Source organism: Carassius auratus, chromosome 15 (assembly GCF_003368295.1).
Source record: "Carassius auratus strain Wakin chromosome 15, ASM336829v1, whole genome shotgun sequence".
In the NCBI taxonomy this organism is placed as follows: domain Eukaryota; kingdom Metazoa; phylum Chordata; class Actinopteri; order Cypriniformes; family Cyprinidae; genus Carassius; species Carassius auratus.
The window spans coordinates 20209085-20223456 of NC_039257.1; positions in this window are offsets into that span (position 1 = coordinate 20209085).

Genomic DNA, 14372 nt, shown 5'->3' on the forward strand with positions numbered 1-14372 from the left:
TAAAGCAGCAAATTTCAGACATTATTTTAGGCCTTCACTAAAATATTCACCATAGCCTGTGAGTCACTGGTGGATATTTACAGTGGCCAGTTCAAGGCTAAAAAGGCCATGTTGCCTTCAGTAATATTTAACTGGCTGGTTTTGGCCACCACCTACAGTGGCCAAGAAACTGCTATACTGACTGTGGGAAACATGATTTATCTCTGGTATGCTGTATAACCCATCCTGGAATGCAGAATTCATAACCCAGATGACGCTTTTGTGATTGTGTTTTGGTACATATACGATAAATTATTTTATAAGTTAGACAAAGTTGGGTCATAAGTGTAAATGGTGACTCAACGTTTTAAGGTGAAACAGTATTTGGTTTATATGTTGCCTTGAATTATCTTATATTTTTACTATGTTAGCAGTAGATTAATCCAAACTTGAAAGATAAAAAGAATAATAATATATATATAATTTTCTTATTATTTCTTATAATTTTCTTATTATTTTCATGACCATTACACACACATTATTAACAGGTTTGTTTCCACACATTGTATGAGAATTATGTATTTTTTATTATACTTGAATTAATATTTTTTATTAATGCCTATATTTAGGTTATACACTTTTATGAATGCTGAATGGAAAGTGTATATTTAGGCCCTATAACTGGTCTTCATTTCTAATTTTAGATTATTAAATCATATTTATTAAATCATTTATTTATTTGCATGAGGTCCAGCAGTGTGACAAATATATTTTGTAAGTACATATAATTCACATAGTTTCTCAGTTAACATGAGCTCATAGAAAAATTTTATTTACAAAATAGTAACATTTTGGAAGTTTTAGCTAAAGCATTTGTACATCAGGCAGTATTTCGTCCTGGCTTGACTATATTTCACAACAATTTAATGTAAACTGTTTACATATGACTGCACCATTCCTGTGAGTAGCTGATGTTGTAAACAAAGTAAACAGTACAATTTTATATAATGTGACATTGGAAATATTTTCTCTACTGTGTCCTTGCTGTGCAGAACAATGGTCTAACTGTTTCTCTGGCAAAATGCATCCTCCAGCTATGTGTAATCCAAGGTGAGTGTGTCATCTACTAAGTAAAGGCTTGTGTGTTTATCCGATTTTGCTTCCAAGAAAAAATCTGTAGGATTAAAGTTGAATGCATGTTAATACAGAATATCACTTGGACTACCTGAAGATTAGAACAATGGCTGCTGACAAAACAAGCTATTTTTTGTTTGTTTTTGTTTTATTTTTTGATCAAAGGAATAAATAACATTTTTAAATATATAAAACAGTTCTTTCTCGAAAGTTTTTTTTTAATTTGTATTTTTTATATATAAATGCAGCCTTGGTGAACATAAGAGAATAATTTAAATTTATACAGTACAGAACACATTTAGAACATTTAAAAAAGAACATATTATGAAATAAGAAATGTAAAAGGTGTTTATTAAAGATGATGGATGAAATGCATCTTCTTCTTCTTTAAAGGGACACTGAGTAGGAATTACTCCCATCTAGTGGTGAAATTGTATTTTGCATTCAAACTAATTTTGCTCTCCAGCGCCTCGCTTTTTCAAATGTGCGTAGCATCTACGGTAGGAGATATGTACCAAAAAGATTTGACGGGATGTCTTCTAATAGCACTTCGTCGAGTTTTCCTTCAGGTGAACAGGTGTGTTATTTCAAACAAACAGTAACATGACCATAAACAAACGAATGTTACAGTATGAATTACTGACTGTGGAAAACATGAAATATTGTAATTAGTAGTTATGTCTTCTTTATTCGTTAAATTTTCTGAATTATATGCATTGTTAGATTATTATATTATAATATAGACTGTAACACTGACTTACCTGTCGAGAAGAAAACTGGCCACTTCAGCGTCTCTTTTGAAATCTTTATCAAGCATTAGCTCTTTCCACCTAGAAAAAGCTTCCCCGACATTAACTCTTGTTTTCTGTAATCTACGGTCACGTTTCCTTTTACGTTCTATTTTTGACTGTTTTGGCGACGATGTTTTCTTCTCCTGTGGCGCGGCATATGTATGGTCCATAATAAGAATGCAATCCAGACTTTTAAACTTGCCGGTGCAGTTTCAAGCGCCTCTCACTGCTCTGCACCTGCGTTTCTGGCTCTGACCGAAAACGCGCTGTGGAAACACGTTGGCTTAGTACTTTTTGTCCCTCTCTGCTATTATAGTTTTGCAAGATGGCGGAACTACATGGAAGCCTCCGTCGACCTACCCGTCCCATGTATATAAAGATAATAAATTCTTCATTTACGAGGATTAGTTTAAACATTGGCATAGGTATTTGTACACCATTGAGGGCATATTTATGAATAAAAATATTGATTTTAGATAATAAAATACCTAAAAAGTTACTTATTGTCCCTTTAAAGTCAGCTGGCCACGCCTCACTATTTAGCAGATCGAAACTGGGCAGTCCCACAATAGGCAAACGCAAAACCAAGCGCCACTTTCAGCATGTATTTACCAGGGTAAGACACACACAATTTAAACCAAAAACTTTCCTAGCAATGGCGATCACACAGTAGTCTAATGAGAAAACAAGACAAAACACTCACAATCTGCAGTCCTTCTCTGTTGCTCGGCTGTTTCTTCTGACACAGCTTTCCTCTAACATCAAGAAAACTGGACACTTTTTATGTTCATAGAACTAACAATGAATATTTGGAGAGTGTTCTTGTAACAAAATTCTGTTAGCTAGGTAATATCCAAATCCGTCAAAAGATTTTTAGGCTTCATTAATTAGGTAAACCGGAACTGGGAACAGTTCCCATAACACCCAATGTACTTGCTATATCGTAAGAAGAATGGCATCTATGCTAATATTAGTCTGTTACTCTCTTATTCCGAGGTAACCATAGCCACCAGATCCAGTCTGTATCCAGATCAGAGTGTCACTGCAGTCACCAGAACCAATTCGTATCCAGACCAGATCGTGGATCAGCAGCTAGAAGGGACCTCTACATCCCTTAAAGACAGCGGAGACCAAGACAAATAGAGCCCCAGATACAGATCCCCTGTAAAGACCTTGTCTCAAACGACCACCGGGACAAGACCACCAGGAACAGATGATTCTTCTGCAGCCTGGAATTGAACTTCTGGTTTCATCTGGTCAGAGGAGAACTGGCCCCCGACTGACCCTGTTTTCTCCCAAGGTTTTATCTCAGTTCTGTCATCACTGGAGTTTTGGTTCCTTGCCACTTTCGCCTCTGGCTTGCTTAGTTGTGGATGTTTCATTTAGAACGATATCATTGACTTTATTGCAAATTATTGCACAGATACTATTTAAACTGAACTGAGATGATAACATCACTGAATTCAATGATGAACTGCCTTTAACTGTCATTTTGGATTACTGACACACAGTTTTCCTATTTAATATTGTTCTGTCGCTTCGACACAGTCTTTTTTGTTTAAAGTCATTTGATTTGACTTGACCTGGCTGTTGGGTGGGAGGAAAATCCTCACTATTTCTCTGGTACATGGTCCTCTGGGTAGAGATGAGAGTGTGTCCACAATCAATCATCTATGTCATCTATATCAGTGTTGGAGTTAGTTCTGATGAACGCTTCCTTCAGCCCCACTGTACAGGCAGTCACATGTGAACTGCTGCAAAAGAAACTTGGCAGATCATCATCAGCTCGGTTTGTACAAGGTATGCAAGGTTCCCTTTCAGTCGGTCACGTTTCTACGTTACGTCGAACCGCTGGATCGGTTTCTGGGAGCTTGGCTAGAGCTGGCTCGTCCAAACGATCAGACTCGGCAACGCGATTCAGCTCGCCTGGCATCCCCCCAGGTTTCGAGGTGTTCGCACAATGATGGTGAAGAAAACAGGTGGGTTATGGCCAATCCTGGCCTTGCGTGCCCTGAACCGAGCTCTGCACAGACTCCCGTTAAAGATGCTAACACCCAAGCAAATTTTCGAATGCATCCGTCCGATGAATTGGTTTGCAGCGATCGACCTGAAGGACGCGTACTTTCATGTCTCCATTCTTCCTTGACACAGACGGCATTTCAGTACAAGGCTCTCCCATTTGGGTTGGCCCTGTCTCCCCGCGTCTTTGTGAAGGTCGCGGAGGGAGCCCTGGCTCCTCTCAGGGAACAAGGTGTCCGTATCCTCAACTACATTGACGACTGGCTGATTCTAGCTCACTCTCAAGACCGGTTGTGTGAGCACAGGGATCTGGTGTTCAGACACCTCACCCAGCTGGGCCTTCAGGTCAACTGGGAAAAGAGCAAGCTCTCCACTGTGCAGAGGATCTCTTTTCTCTGTATGGAAATAGACTCAGTTGCCATGTTCGCACAGCTTACTGCTGAATTGCCTGAGACAATTTGAGTGCAAGAGAGCGGTTCCACTGAAACTGTTTCAACTGGGGCATATGGCATCCGCGGCGGCAGTCATACCGCTCGGGTTACTCCATATGAGACCGATTCAGCACTGGCTTCAAGACATCCCGAGTCTCGAGATGGCCATAGCAACAACCCCCTAGAACTGGTGTCCAGACATGTTGTTGTGTCAACAGATGCCTCTGCCACGGGCTGGGGTGCCATGTGCAACGGGCATGCTGCGTCAGGCTCCTGAATGGGACCCTGACTCCAGTGGCATGTCAATTGCCTTGAGTTGCTAGCAGTATGGCTTGCTCTGCACCGCTTCAGGGCCCTGCTGAAGGACAAGCACGTTCTGGTCCGTACGGACAACACTGCGACCGTAGCATACATCAACCACCAGGGTGGTCCCGCCGCATGTGGCTTTGGCTTCAGTGAAGAGGGTCGGGGACCTGCAGGCTTTTTCAGTTGACGAAGCGTGCCTGGAATTCAGGCGTACATTCAGGCCCAAAGTTCCCACCACTCCTTTTAGGGATCAGGTGGTGAACTTGCAAGCACCGCCCCTGGAGGAGGCAGACCCAGCCCTGGCGCTGCTCTGTCCAGTACCAGCGATCCGCACCTATGAACTCCGTGCCTTAGAACCTCAGGCCAGCTCTTTGTCTGTTACGGAGGCCAGGAGAAGGGAAAAGGCTGTCTCCAAGCAGAGGTTATCCCACTGGACAGTGGATGCTATTGTACTGGCTTATCAGGCTCACGACCTGCCATGCCCCCTAGGGGTGAGAGCTCACTCAACTAGGAATGTAGCTTCCTCCTGGGCACTGGCGCATGGTGCCTCGCTAACAGACATTTGTAGAGCTGCGGGCTGGGCGACAACTAACACATTTGGCAGATTTAATAATCTCAGTGTAGAGCCGTGCCCTCCCGGGTACTCGCCCTTCGGGCCAGTTAGGACCTGCTCTGTGTGGATCCGCTTGCTGCGCCATTCCACTCCACAGACTGGATACGTGCACTATTTCCCTCAGGTGAGTCCTCAGTTCAGAACCCTGGGTTCCTCCAGCACTGTTGATGTCCAGCACTTGTGTACATGCCCTTTGGTCAGCCCTGTGTGGGACTAGGTGCCTCCATGTGTTGTGATTCCCCTTTCTGTGCAATCCCACATGTGTATGTCCACAGTAAGTCTCTTCGTAACGTGTCTTTCCCTTGGCAAGCCCCTTGCCAGCTCTGTCGTTGAAACTTCCACCCTGCGGCCTGGGTACCTCAGAGTTCATGTGTATCACCACCTTTTGGTTGATACCTGCCTTTGTATCGTCCAGCTGGAATATACTACCCAGTGTATTCTGTGTTAGCTATAGTCCCTCACTCGTGCTGGCCTCACTACAGGGTGCTATCACTCACACAGGTCACTGGAAGTCAGCCATGTGGCGTTTTGTAAGGGACCCCATTCGTCAGTCTATTTCTGACGTAACGTAGAACGTGACCGACTGAAAGGGAATGTCTTGGTTACATATGTAACCCTCGTTCCCTGAAGGAGGGAATGGAGAAGTTACATACCCTTGCCACATCCCTGTTCTGCTGAACGGCCGGGTCACTAGCTCGGCTCCTCAGCGAAGACTTGAATGCGAGTTGCTCGCGCTGCTCCTTATATACCCACTCTGCAAGGCAGATGCAAATTCTGCAGTTTTGTAACCAATCAAATGTGATTGGGCTCTCGGGCGAGATCCCATTCGTCAGTCTCTTTCTGACGTGACGTCTCTGTTCCCTCCTTCAGGGAACGAGGGTTACATACGTAACCAAGACGTTTTGTAAAGCACACCTTAAATATTTGCAAATCAATTATTAGTGTCATTCTCAGGAAACTATAAAATGTTATTTTAGAGTATTTATTACCTAATCTGAAATGAAGTGGGATGAAACTCAAATTGACTTTTTAATAATTTTAACTGAAACTGAACAGTTGATTTTTAGCTCCCAGCATACTTTGCACAGGGTTGGACCAGGAGAATGTTGAAATGAAGTTGTATTATATGTGCTTTTGAGAAACTGAAAAAAATCTTATGTTTGGGATGTGGTTGACTTTATGAATTAAGTTTGCATATGTTGTGCCACTTAATGACTAATAATATCTGTACTAGCATCAGTGCAATGAAAGTAAGTTCATATTTGCTTTTTTTATATATTTGCTATAAAAACTATTTTACGTATGCAATAATAACAATTAAGAGTTCATAATTATTGTATTTTTGTAAGTAGTTAGGTGTCTAATGTATTGGCAAATGTTGGGTAGATTTTACCTAATTTTCTTTAAATGTTATAGCTGTTAAAGTTAACCAACACCCTTGACCCACATGAAAAACTACTTTACCTCTTAAATTGAAAATCTTTACCTGCCACCCTTAGCAGTAATAAACACAACCAAACTCTTCTGATAATAAGGATCAGTATTTCACAGTGGAATTTTGAGCTACTCTTCTTTGCAGAACTACTTTAGCTCTGTTATATTGGTGGGTCCATGCACGAACCACCAATTTCCGGCAGCCATATCACCCTGGAGCCCAAGACCGGTTGCCCACTGAAGCTAAGCAGGGCTGAGCCTGGTCAGTGCCTGCATGGGAGACCTCCTGAGAAAACAAGGTTGCTGCAGGAAGAGGTGCTAGTGATGTGTGGTCTGTGTGGGTCCTAGTGCCCCAGTGTAGTGATGGGGACACTATACTGTCAACAAGCACCGTCCTTCAGATGAGACGTTAAACCGAGGTCCTGACTCTCTGTGGTCATTAAAAATCCCAGGAGGTCTCTCGAATAGAGTAGAGGTGTGACCTCGGCATCCTAGCTTAATTCGCCCATTGGCCTACGACCATCATGGCCTCCTAACAATCCCCATATCTGCTGATTGGCTTCATCACTCTGTCTCCTCTCCACCAGTAAGCTTGTGTATGGTGGGCATTCTGGTGCACTATGGCTGCCATCGCATCATCTAGGTGGATGCTGCACACTGGTGGTGGATGAGGAGATACCCCCTGACAATGTAATCGCTTTAAGTGCCTAGAAAAGCACTATATAAATGTAATGAATTGTTATTATTAATATCATTATTTAAGGTACTTCTACAGCATCTCAATTGATTTCAAGTCATTACTTTGACTAAGCCACTCCAAAAAGTTAATTTTCAGAGGTAGATTTATTCCTGTGGTTTGGATCCAGTTGCATAATCATAATCCAGTTGCACTTGAGATTCAGTTTACAGACTGAAGACTGAATATTCTCCTTTAAGATTTTCAGGTAGAGAGCATGTTTCCCTCAATTATTGCAAGCTGCCCATGTCCTGAAGCAGCAAAGTTTCTTCACCGCTCTTCCTGGGTTGCCACATTAGCCAATGTCATCAGATAGTGGAGTCATAAACAATGACTCGCAAAGAGAGGTCTGCAATTCCTTCCATGCTGTTCTTGGGGCTATTATAACTTCCGGGATGAGTTTTCAGTTTGCTGGTGAAGGGTTCTTGAAAGGTTTGTCAATTTTAAAAGGTTAGCAAAGGTTACTCCATTTGGCGATAATGACTCTCACTGTGATTCTTTGGGGTCCAAGAGCCATTGAAATAGCTTTGTAACCTTTTCCAGACTGATGTATTTCATAAAAAAGAATTCTTAATTATTTCTTGCATTTCTTCCCCTAGAGGTCCTATTATCTCAAATCATGAATATATCACAAATCCAAAAGCACTGTATTTTAATAGTAAATTAAGGAAATACCACTCATTTCCCTCCCATGTTATTTTTTTTGTCTTTTCTGTGTTTTCAATTTGATTTTCACATTTCTTCCTCTAGAGGTTCTAATTATCTCCAATCATGAATATTTCACAAATACAAAAGCACTATATTTTAATAGTAAATAAAGGTAATACCACTAATTTCCCTCCCATGTTATTGTTCAGTCTTTTTGTTGTTTTCAATTTGAAGTGCAATCACTTATCAGTGCAGCTTTATAAATTTGGTTCCACACAGTTTTTTCTCATAATTTTAAGAAAATATTTAGTAAATTTAAGATTAGTGTGTTGCATTTTTGTGCCTTTGAATGGCATGTCAGTCTATGAATACATTTTTTTTATTTGTACATTGCACAGTAAGTAGAGTTACATTTATGACAAGAAGTTCTATTTCTTATTATATCATTAATAAGGGATACTGACACCATTTCCCAAGAATGACTCATGTATCAACATAAATAAAATGTTTTTTTTTAAAAATAGCAAAAACCGGTCTCCACCAACGATTCAATGACTATTTTGCTCCATAATAATGAAATCAAGATCATTTTGCTCACCCATTGGTGACATAAAGGCCAGAGCCTTCTGCATGCAGAAGAGCTTTCGGTTTTTATATATGAGATGGCTGATTTAGGGGTAAGCATTGACTAAGGTGTTTTTCATGCTGGGGAATTCATTTGCTGCTGGCTGGAGTAAAGACTGCTGCTCTGGCAGTTTTGACAGAGCATATGACATTGTCGATGAGAGCAAGGGCTCCTGGGATGGGAATCGATTGGCAGCCATTAATAATACCTACTGCAAAGCCACTCTACCGGGCAGTAAACACAGACAGAAAGCACAGCTCGATGCTAATCTTGGATTCAGTGGCCATCAGCATACATCTGGTCCATTCATTTCTCACTCTAACTTGTCACTCTTATGGGAACCAAAAATGACAGTCATATTGCCTTTTACTGCTATTGGAACAGACTTCTACTCTCAGTTCTTAAGCTCTTTAATAATATAAGCCAATATTTTGAAGTGTTCACACAATTTGTTCACACAATTTAAAAAAAAAATATATTATATTATTGTAGCAGGGTTCTTTGATACAGTTAGGAGGAGGCAGGAAACAAACACGTTTAATTATGAAAAAAAAAAAATCAGAAATTGAAGCAGCAGCTACCTCATGCTCATCTCACACACACAAAATATAAATTGTCCCAGGTCTGGTGCTCTTTTGCCCTCCACTGTCATCACACCTCCTTGCATCCTTTCAATGCTCCTCTGTGAAACTCAAGGCCGGTGTGGTGCTCATTATTACTCGTGCCACTGGTATCCCTCTGTTTTCACCACTCTTGGCCCCGCCCTGCTTGCCACATACTCCTTCTGCCTGGGGAGAGGGCCAACATGGAGATCCTGGCACCTTGGGGGTAAGGATAGAACAGGTGAGAGAAAAAAGACAGAAGAGACGGGCTCCTTGATACACTGCCACTTGGTCCTCCATCAGCTAAGAGTCCCACACTTGTAACATGATGTGGTGGTACAGGATATCACTTGGTGGATGGCTTCACTCCTCCACCTGGAAAGCAACCTCCTATTGCATTATAATCTTTCCAGTTCTCAAAACTCTGCCCATTTGATAATACCTAGAATATGAAAATTAACTGTGGGCAGCAGATCCTTTTCCTATTTAGCTCCTAAACTCTGGAACAATTTACCTAACATTGCTCAGGAGGCAGACACACTCTGTCAGTTTAAATCTAGATTAAAGACCCATCTCTATAACTTGGCTTGCACCAAGACCACAGGAACTAGATGAGTCCTCTGCACAATTTAACTTTGTTGCAGCCTGGAATTAAACTAGGTTCCTCTTTCTTTGGCCAGCCAACAGCAAGCGCCCCCCCCCCCCATTCATTTGTTGTTGCTGGTTCTCCATGATGGTGGATGGCAGGCCCTAGCTTCTTGTTAACCTTTGACCCTATGCGAATAGCAGCTACCCTTTAACAATCCTGCAGACCAAAATGAGACCATTAGTCTCTTCTGTGCACCACCGCAATGAGCAGCAGTAGGTATTTGTCACCACCAGCCCGTCCTCCTGGGCACTGTGTTTCCCCTCAGCAGTGACAGCTCTTTGACAGCATGTTCTTCCTTAGAAGGGCAGTTGTGGCCTATTAGTCTCAGCCTTAGACGTCACGCCCACGGACCGCTGGCTAAACGTCTGATGCATAAGGGACACAAAGTGGAAACATTTCAGGAGTATCGAAGTCGTCATTGGATTGGTTGAATTCTACAAGATTTCTGGGAGACATGTGTGTTGTGTTCTTTAACGGTCTGCCAGGAAACAAAGATGCTGTGGCGCCAAACCCCCTATAGAAGAAAGGCATAGTGTTTACAACTGTGACGATGAACACTTATCAGGATCAACTAAACACTGGAGTTTCAAAAGTATGTGAAATATGTCAGGTTTGTGGCATACAATATTTAAAATACGTCAGAGAGTTGACATTTCCCCAAAACATAACGCTGAACGGAACGAACTGTGATTGATAGTTTGACATGTCGGTCAAATGGTCTAGTGGACGGGCCTTGGACAATGAAAGCAGCCATGAACTCCAGACCTTCAGCCATCAGTCTGAATGTCTGGCTATAAGAGACCTAGTGAATTGGCAAATTATATGCCCATTTAAAATCTTCCATTTATGTCTAAAATTTTAGAAAAAGTTGTGTCTGCTCAGTTGTGCTCCTTCCTGCAAAAACATATCTGTATCAAGTATTTCAGGTTTTAGAACCCACCATAGCACAGAAACTGCACTTGTTAAAATTACAAATGACTTGCTTCTTTCGTCAGATCAATGATGCATCTCACTGCTAGTTTTACTTGATCTTAGTGCTGCGTTCGACACCATAGATCATGACATACTCATAGATCGATTACAAAATTAAACAGTTATTCAAGTGCAGGCTCTAAGATGGTTTAGATCCTACCTGTCCGATCACTACTACTTTGTTTATTTAAATGAGGAGTCATCTCATTTACCACTAGTAAAATATGAAGTGCCACAAGGATCTGTCCTAGATCCTCTGCTTTTTTCAATATACATGTTGCCCCTTGGTAATATTATTAGAAAATACTGAATTAGCTTCCACTGTTATGTATGTATGCATTTAGCAGTCGCTTTCATCCAAAGCGACTTACAGTGAACTATATACATTTTTACCTATCATGTGTTCCCAGGGAATCAAACCCCCAACCTTGCACTTGATTGTGCAATGTTCTACCAATTGAGCTACAGGAACACTATATGTTATGGTGATGATACTCAACTATATATGTCAACGAGACCAGATGAAACTTCTAAATTATCTAAGCTAACAGAGTGTGTTAAAAATGTAAAAGACTGGATGACCAATAATTTTCTCCTATTAAATTCAGAAAAGACAGAGATATTACTTATTGGACCAAAAAACAGTACATAGAATCTTGTAGATTACAGTTTGCAACTAGACGGATGTATTGTTACTTCCTCTGCGGTCCGAAACCTGGGTGTTATGTTAGACAGCAACTTGTCTTTTGAAAACCATATTTCCCATGTTACAAAAACAGCATTCTTCCATCTTAAAAACATTGCCAAGCTATGAAACATGTTAACTCTTTCTGATGCAGAAAAGCTAGTTCATGCATTCATGACCTCTAGACTGGACTATTGTAATGCACTTCTAGGTGGTTGTCCAGTTCCTAGGATAGCAAAGTCCACTAAAGGAGGTACAGCTTTTCTGCATTTGGCTCCCAAACTCTGGAATAGCCTTTCTGATAATGTTTGGGGTTCAGACACACTTTCTCTGTTTAAATCTAGATTAAAAACACATCTCTTTCACCAATCATTAATAAATAATGCATCTCATAATTTGTGACTGCAGTTGTGTCTGATCAAATGCACATTATTATTCTTTAGCTTGGATTAAACTAATTAATTTTACATGGTTGGAACAGCAGCTATGGTAATTATGTCACTATTCGTTTCTCTGTTTTGCCACGGGATTTATATCCAGTGGTAACTAGGATTTACACAAGCTCCAGTCTGAAACCAGAACACCTGAGAAGAGATGATGCCAACCCCTCAGAGGACCCCAGATGATGCTAACCCTGAAACAACATACAGAACTACCAAATATTGCTACAAGTGTGATTGTATCATATAAGAATAACTGTTAATAGTTTTTATCATAGAAAATTTCTGCCATATGCACATAATCTGACAGTCACCACTGATAAGCTACAACTAAATATTGTAGAAACTTAATTTTCTGTAAAGTTGCTTCGCAATGATTTGTGTCGTAAAAACTGCTAAACAAATAAACTTTGAATTTAACTGTGACCTAATGGTTAGAGAGTCAGACTTGTAAAAGGTTGCAGGTTCAAATGTCAAAACTGGCAGGAAATGTAGGTGGGAGGAATGAATGAACAGCAGTCTTTTCCTTCTTCAGTTCCCACAACTGAGGTGAGCAAATGGGTGTTCCCACTAATCCGGGTGTGTGTTCAATACTCACTGCTGTGTGTGCACTTGGCTGAGTTAACAAACTTGGCTACAAATCATATTGCTTTACTCCTTCCCCCTGGGTTTCAGCAACAATATAGCAATTCTTGATACAAGAAGAATGCAAGAAAGAAAAGACTTTTAATTAAAATAAACCAAAAGGGAAGAAGAGAACCCCCCCCCCCACAATCAAACTGCTCCACACACAAAACATAAAATATCCCAGACCTCACTCTCTATCTCCCTCAGCAGTTGTCACTCCTCCCTACATCCTTCCGAAGGTCCTCTGTGGAACTCTGTGGACCAGTGTTGCATGTAGGTATCACTCATGTAATCTCTTATTAAATATTTGCAAACTTTTCCAAAAGTATTGCGTTTAACAAAATACTTGTTAGCATTAGTGCTTGCTAAACTATTTCATATTCCCAATATACTTTTGAACTCATAAAACATTTGTTTTCTTGCAAAAATATTGTGTTCAACTTTCACAAAACTATTGCCTTTCCACAAGATACTTTGTGTTCGTCTGCATTATCTTGCACAACTATTTAATTTCTTTGAGATACTTTGCTTTCACTTGTAAAATATTTGCATTCTTTTAAAACACTATTGCATTTCTTAAAGATTCTTTGTGCTTGATCACAGAGAGTTCTCTCCCAAAACTGAATACCTTACCTCACTAAATGTCCCATCTTTCTCAGTATTCCATAGAGAAAACATATCAATCTAAATAGACATCACCAAATCAATCAGTTTTTAAGACCCAGCCTGATTTATGTCTGACTAATTCAGCTATTCCGTGACTCCAACTAAACCACAGCTCAGCTAAAAACCAAAAAATTTACCTGACACTCTCTATAAATTATGGACTAATCCTATTCATCACCAAGATCACACATTTGACTTGGTATATGTCCCTATTAACAGTCGTGCATGTTTAATAGAACTGTTCCCTGTGGATGTGGGGTAAGTATCAGAGCTTTGAAATTAATTGGGCATCTTGGTGTTTTCAGTTAGCAGTCAGCATCTCTCGCAGTGATTTGTGGCACACTAGGTCAGACGTACAGTTGGAGGGCGCCCACAAATCTTCAGGGAACCACAAATCCTCCTCTCTCCTCTCATTACAAAAGGCTTCTTTTCATTTGCATGTGCAGGACTAAACACAATAGCTGTTTCTCTTCAAGACAAACAGACCAGCCCATGTATGAGTGGGCATGTGAGCAGAGATTCATAATCGTTATTGTTTTTACCTTCTATTACTGTATTTGCTTTTGTATTTGATGCAAATTTACACTAAGAAAATGATTAAAAAAAGATCAAAAAGAATCACAATGTTTTGAACATTGTGCTTTTTTTTTAAATACATTTTTTTAAGGTAGAGTAGACCATGACTTCCATACAAATTTGCTTAGTTATGTGCATTCTGTCACTGTTTAAACTGCACTGTCAATCATCTTGTCACAGTTAACATAATCCACATTTTGTTTAATTTTTTTTCCTGCCTCACTGAAGAGAATGAAGAGGCATGTTGATCTGCCAGCTGCGGGTCTTTCATGCTCAGAATGGAATTTGTTTGCATAATGATGCATTTAAAAGTTAGTAGCCAATCTTTTCTTTATGAGTGTACAATTTTGTAGAAGATGAAATATAATCCAGATAACATTAAATAAATAATTCTGCATCAGGTTAGACTTTGATTTTTTATCACTCAAACCCCTTTCTC